Below are 7,408 nucleotides of genomic sequence, written 5' to 3' on the forward strand. Positions count from 1 at the left end.
AGACCTTCTAGAGCAATAGGCGATAGAGGTTATCAAAAGCTCGGATTGTATTAAAAAGTATCTTATGAAGCATAAGAATAACTAGGAATGAATGGATACTCGATAAGAGCGAGTAATTATCTGTAGGGGTATTCATGCGGCAAGGACTACAGGGCAGCAAGCATAAAGGATCCTTGGAACATCGAAGAGTATTTTAGGACATCTTGTAATAACAAGAGCAACTGGGGATGAAGGTATGAACGACAACGTAGGTAGTTACGCATAAGGATTTATCGGTGGTAGGGATTGCAACGACGAAGGGCACAAGGGTCTCGAGAAAACTTCGGAGAGTATCTTCAGAATCTTCTGGTGCAACAAGCAATCATCTGGAGTGAGGGGCTCTCCGGGAGAAGTATTTACGAGAACCTAGAGTTATAGTTAGCAAATCCATTTAACCCGAATAGAAGAGAGATCAGATTCCCAGAGCATAGACGAGGAATAATAGATCCTAATACCACCCAATGGCAACGTGGGCCCATAAGCCACACAACCATGTTAGTAAAACCGTTTTTCAAAACTAGACTCAACTTCGGCCAAGGAGTTGGAAAGGGGGATCCTACAGGCAGTCGGCTCTGATACCAACTTACGACGCCCTCGATTTAATCATACACTAATCATACACGCAAATGTGTACGATCAAGATCAAGGACTCACGGGAACATATCACAACACAACTCTAGATACAAATTGAAATAATACAAGCTTTATATTACAAGCCAGGGGCCTCGAGGGCTCGAATACAAAAGCTCGATACACAAGAGTCAGTGGAAGTAACAATATCTGAGTACAGACATAAGTTAAACAAGGATGCCTTAAGAAGGCTAGCACAAAATCAACAACGATCGAAGAGGCAAGGCCTCCTGCCCGGGACCTCCTAACTACTCCTGGTCATCAGCGGTCTCCATGTAGTAGCATCCATCGGCGGTGGCATCTGGCTCCAGGGATCCACCATCTGGTTGCGTCAACCGGAAAGAAGAAAGAAGGGGGGAAAAGGGGTAGCAAAGCAACCGTGAGTACTCATCCAAAGTACTCGCTAGCATCAGATCTATACTAAGTATGCACTGGTATCAAATGGAAGTTTTGTATATGTGGACTAAACTGCAGAATGCCAGAATAGGGGGGGAGACCTAGCCTATCAAAGACTAGCATCTTCACGCAGCCCCGAGCATCTTGTAGCATGTAGAAGAGTAAAGAATAGCAGTTTATAATTAACAAGCATGTTGTAACATTAATGCCCAGAGATCCTTCCTCGACTCCCTGCGAGAAAGCAATCCCGGAGCCACATATCTCAAGTATCCATTTGTAGTTGTATAAGATCAGGATATAAGTCTGAACGTCCATTACCGTGGACACGGTATTCGAATATATAACTTCCCTGCATGGGTGCACCACGTTACCCAACACGCTCGATCACTCTGGCCGGACACACCTTTCTGGGGTCAATGCCCGCCCTCGGAAGATCAACACGTCGCAGCTCGACCTAGGCTCAGCAGAGAGGTCCCCATCGGTCTACCTCCTAAGCACTCCGGGGTCTGGGCGCATCGCCTGGTGCATAGCGGGTCGTTACGTGCAGGGCGATACAGGCCACCTCCACTGGGGCGCCGACCGGGCCATGCCGCAATGCTGAACTGGACGTCTGACAAAGCTTCGGCTGATACTGCGACGTCGCGGCCCATAACTATTCTCATGTGGTGGTTGGTGCGTAAAGGCCAAAGGCCAACTCAGAACAAATACCCAAACCATAGCATGCATGTATGGTGAACATTGTGTGACAAATTTCAAGCAAGGGGTGTTCTTTGATTGCCTTCCTTATGAGTGGAGGTCAGGATCGCGCGATGGTTAACTCCTACCAACCCTTCCCCTAGGAGCATGCATAGTAGTACTTTTCTTCGAGGGCTAATAAACTTTTGCAATAGGTATATGAGTTCTTTATGACTAATATGAGTCCATGTATTATATGCACTCTTACCCTTCCGCAATTTGCTAGCCTCTACGGTACCGTGCATTGCCCTTTCTCACCTTGAGAGTTGGTGCAAACTTCGCTGGTACATCCAAACCCCATGATACGAAATGCTCTATCACACATAAACCCTATTATATCTTCCTAAAAACAGCCACCATACCTACCTATTATTCCATTTCCATAGCCATTCCGAGATATATTGACATGCAACTTTCCACTGTTCCGTTTATTATGACATGCTCAACCATTGTCATATTGCTTTGCATGATCATGTAGTTGACATCATATTTGTGGCAAAGCCGCCTTTATAATTCTTGCATACATGTCGCTCTTGATTCATTGCATATCCCGATACACCGTCCGGGGCATTCACATAGAGTCATATTTTGTCCTAAGTATTGAGTTGTAATTCTTGAGTTGTAAATAAATAGAAGTGTGATGATTTCTATTATTAGAGCATTGTCCCATGTGAGGAAAGGATGCTGGAGACTATGTGTGACGCCCCCGATTCAATCGTACACTAATCATGCACGCAAATGTGTACGGTCGAGATCAGGGACTCACGGGAAGATATCGCAACACAACTCTAAAAGTAAAATAAGTCATACAAGCATCATATTACAAGCCAGGGGCCTCGAGGGCTCGAATACAAGTGCTCGAACAAAAACGAGTCGGCGGAAGTAGCAATATCTGAGTACAGACATAAGTTAAACAAGTTTGCCTTAAGAAGGCTAGCACAAACTGGGATACAGATCGAAAGAGGCGCATGCCTCCTGCCTGGGATCCTCCTATACTACTCCTGGTCGTCGTCAGCGGCCTGCACGTAGTAGTAGACACCTCCGGTGTAGTAGGAGTCGTCATCGACGGTGGCATCTGGCTCCTGGGCTCCGGCTCTGGTTGCGACAACCAGGTAGAAGGGAAAGGAGGAAAAGAGGGAGAAAAGCAACCGTGAGTACTCATCCAAAGTACTCGCAAGCAAGTATCTACACTACATATGCATGGGTATATGTCTAAAGAGGCAATATCGGTGGAGTGAACTGCAGAATGCCAGAATAAGAGGGGGATAGCTAGTCCTATCAAAGACTATGCTTCTGGCAGCCTCCGTCTTGCAGCATGTAGAAGAGAGTAGATTGCAGTCCTCCAATTAGCATCGCATAGCATAATCCTACCCAGTGATCCTCCCCTCGTCGCCCTGTGGGAAAGCGATCATCTGGTTGTCTCTAGAACTTGTCTGGGTGTGTTTCATTAAGTATCCGATTCTAGTTGTCATAAGGTCAAGGTACAACTCCGGGTCGTCCTTTTACCGAGGGACACGGCTATTCGAATAGATAAACTTCCCTACAGGGGTGCACCACATAACCCAACACGCTCAATCCCATTTGGTCAGACACACTTTCCTTGGTCATGCCCGGCCTCAGAGGATCAACACGTCGCAACCCCACCTAGGCACAATAGAGAGGTCAGCACGCCGGTCTAAATCCTATGTGCGCAGGGGTCTGGGCCGATCTCCCATTGCACACCTGCATGTTGTGTACGCGGCCGGAAGCAGACCTAGCCCCCTTAATACAAGAGCAGGCATACGGTCAATCCGGCGCGCGCCGCTCAGTCGCTGACATCACGAAGGCTTCGGCTAATACCATGATGTCGAGTGCCCATATTTTTCCCGTGTAGTTGGTTAGTGCGTATAGGCCAGTGGCCAGACTACTGTTTAATCATTTCAACTACTGTTTAAAATGTCAAAGGCTAATAGTTTAGCAATTCTTAAAATGTCAAAGGCACTTATTTAATCATTTCAACTACTGTTTTAATCATTTTTAGAGAAGTAAAACATTTTACAAAAGTGGGATTTCTGCACCACAATTACCTTTGCATTCTTTTGGCACAACTCGAACATTTTACTTTTAAAGTTTGAAAACTTTTGTTGTTTGCCTGATTTTTAATTTGAATCCAAATTGGTTTCGAACTAATGCAAGATTAGCAACAGTAATTGAGGAGACGTGGCATCATTAGCAGAGGTTCACTATAGCTTAAGTATCCGGGCGTCACAATTCTCCTCCACTACAAGAAATCTCGTCCTGAGATTTAGGAGCGGGGGTAAGGGGGAAGGGATTTGGTTACGAAATTCTAATGAATCTTCTCGTTCTTTGTTGCTCTTCTCGAAGTGGTCGATCCATTACATTGATGTCTTCATTTCTCTGCTTCAGGTCATCATGATGAAGTTATCATTTTCTTCGAGAACTCCAACGTACTTACGAATAGGTAAGGGACAACTCGGCTACGACAGAATGCTTATGAGGGAAACAATCTGGGGTTAACCCATGAATGAGCATACGATTATCTCTCAAGTTGAACATATAAAATACATCGAGAGTAAGGTACGAAGGTATAATAAGAGGTTCCAAGTGGATAGGTAGTTGCTCGAAGTCTGAACCAGAGTGAGAAATGGGTTCAAAGCAGCGAGAGTAAGTATTGCGTCTGATACCAGAATGGAGCACTAGGAAGGTGGCCCGTGAATTAAATACGAAGCCAAGAGCGAGGAATAAGTTTGGAAATAGGGGGGTATAGGAGAGTCAGGTTTCGATCCTGTGGAACTTTGGGTTATGGGCCCACCATGTAGGTTAAAAGTAGGAAGGGTGGAGACGTCTTGCGTGATCATTCAAGCAAGACATGTCACAGGGTAGCCTGTCAGTTAGGTCGGCAACAATATCGGTACCAAGGGCAAGGGAGGAAGGGAACCATTCTCCTGCTCGTTGAACGAGGCGGACCAATAGGCAAAGTTCTCGTCCATCGGTGCCTGTCGGAATGTCTTTAACAACAGTAACAGGGTCTTGCTGACAGAATTGTACACCGAGGTGTTTTACAGAAGCAGGAGAATATTTCTGCTTGGATCATATAGATTACAAGAAAGGTTAAACCAAACAATGGAAAGGGAAATGTGATTATCAGATTAAACAGAACAATGGAAAGGAAAATTGTGTTAAACACATATTTCAGGGATATATTCTTCCCAAGGACAAGCGGAGCATGATATCCATGATAGGATAGAAAGTAGAAAACCATTTAGGTAAGGGGGGGAGGAATTTCATGAACTTACCCATACAACGGTGTTTTGGATATTTGATAAAGAAAAGATAGCATTGCTTCAACTGTTCTTATTGAAGATCAGAGTACCACCGACATGCTTCGAGATAGCATTAACATGGTTTTCAATCAAAGGTCAGACTTTGGATACACAAAGGATCCATCAGGGACGACATATAGAATAAGTCTTACAATTTCCTCATGGAAGAATGGATAACCTCACAGAAAAGGAAACTATAACAATAGGTCCTCCGGTCAGGTGTGCTAGGCATGACATCATCTTACCGGGTCATATAAAGGCCAATTTCATAACTCCTAGAAAGTTGTCCCAAGCATCATATCTGACCGAGATTCAGATCCGATTGGTGTCATGATACCTTAGACTCAGGATGTCTGAGAAGAAAAGGTGCAACAACAAATCGACGAAATGACATTGCAAGATTCTCGAGAAATGAACTATGGGAGCGGGTTCCTGAAACAATAGTTCATCATTAAACCAAGGAGGGGATGAGAAGGTGGTTGATGGGCTCAGCAACAATTCATCTAGAATTCCAAACGGATGGATTTCCACAATAATGTGAACAAGAAGATGACACTTGTCAATTCAAATGATATAATGTTGTATGCTCTAGGAAACATACACCATCAATCACTTGTTGAAAGGTGTGCCCGAAATATGATCTTAGGCAGCAAGATCAATGTTAGAGTGACGATTCAATAACCAACAGTCTAAGAATGAACTGTCGATCGTTAACTTCAAAGCAATAGGGTTGCTAGAAGTACAGAACTCAAACATCATTGTTAGCATATTGGTATCCTGGTTAAAAAAACAACACGGGGACGAAGGAAGAATGGTGATGGTGAGAAGTATCATCATACTGAGAATTTCTAAGAGGTGGAGGAATCCCCACAACATTCTCGACAGAAAAGACAGTAATTCTTCAAGGTAGAACACAACACTAGCTAGAGAGCACGTTGTATTCATAATGTGGACAAGTTCGAGATGAAAGGAAGTCAAGGGTGTTGTCAATGATAATAAAAATCATTGAGGGCAAGGAGGGTATTTCTCATCATGAACACTGTTGACATCTCAGAAGAAGTAAAAGTGTTGAAGTTGATCCGACACATTTGTTGTCGAGAGGATCCATGAAGAATCAATTGAATAGCGACTGCATCAAGCAAAAGGACTGATGCAACAAAAGATTATTGGAGCCACAGATACGACACAAACTCTAAATCAAGCTTGCTGTTTTTAAGGCGAAATTATATGAGGAGGAAGATTGACGTAAGGTTAGCTCATCATCGAAAATTGTGCTCTGGAAAGAAGGACCAGGTAGCACAGTTAAAATTTAGCACAATAATGATATAGCCGATCAGGCTAGGAATGACTTGAAGGATTATTAAACTCATAAGCAACAAAGATTACTTAGAGTTATCGAACCAAAGTGCGGAATCGGTTCACTTACCGGTGTTCTTGAGCGACTAACAACTCAGAACCCATGAAAAATTGGAATCAGTGAGAAATAATAGCTGATGAAGACTCATAAGATGCAACACAGTTCTTAGATATTCTCGAGATACCAGAGGGTAATACCCGACGGTAGATCAAGGTAGAGGTTGGACTGGTGTATTGACTTGCAAAAGACAAGTGCTTTAACTTGTCCGAGAAATGGGATCAAAGAGAAAATATGGTCGGAACCATGATTGCATAGTATCAATTCACAGATACCAGATGATATTATATCAACAAAATAGTTATTATTACAAGAAGCTTCTATGGTAGGGTCTACATCGTGTCCATGGGCATGAACACAAAGTTCAAGGTCAACTCCCATTTCTTCAATGTATAACCTTCCATTCACCTCTCACTTTCGAAGAAGTTTTAGTGTTGAAATTTTATCTAGCAAAATACAAGAAGAGTATGACTCGTGAAAACTTTCGAGTTCACACATATTAAGGAAGGCATAGGTTCAACCCGTTAGGGTATCGTGGAAACATATACCACAAGCTTCAATAGTAAATACCACCTGCTCGAAAACAGAGCATGGTTGAGAAAACAGAGGATACAATTTACCAAAGGCTTTATATATCCGTGGAAAGGCTCACATGGTTATTTGAATATGAAGGACACTCTCAGATAATAATCCAACAAGAGGTCTGGTGGTCTACAACGGAGCAGATGTGAGTATCAGTACTCTATCAAAGGAAGAAGGAATGCAAGTGCATCGGATTATAGAATCAACTGACTAACTCAAAGCTTAAATGCAAAGAAATTATGAATTCCAAGACAAGGGATCAGAAGCAATGCTCTGATTAGGGATGGAT

The sequence above is a fragment of the Triticum dicoccoides genome, chromosome 6B (assembly GCF_002162155.2).
Source record: "Triticum dicoccoides isolate Atlit2015 ecotype Zavitan chromosome 6B, WEW_v2.0, whole genome shotgun sequence".
Classification (NCBI taxonomy): Eukaryota; Viridiplantae; Streptophyta; class Magnoliopsida; order Poales; family Poaceae; genus Triticum; species Triticum dicoccoides.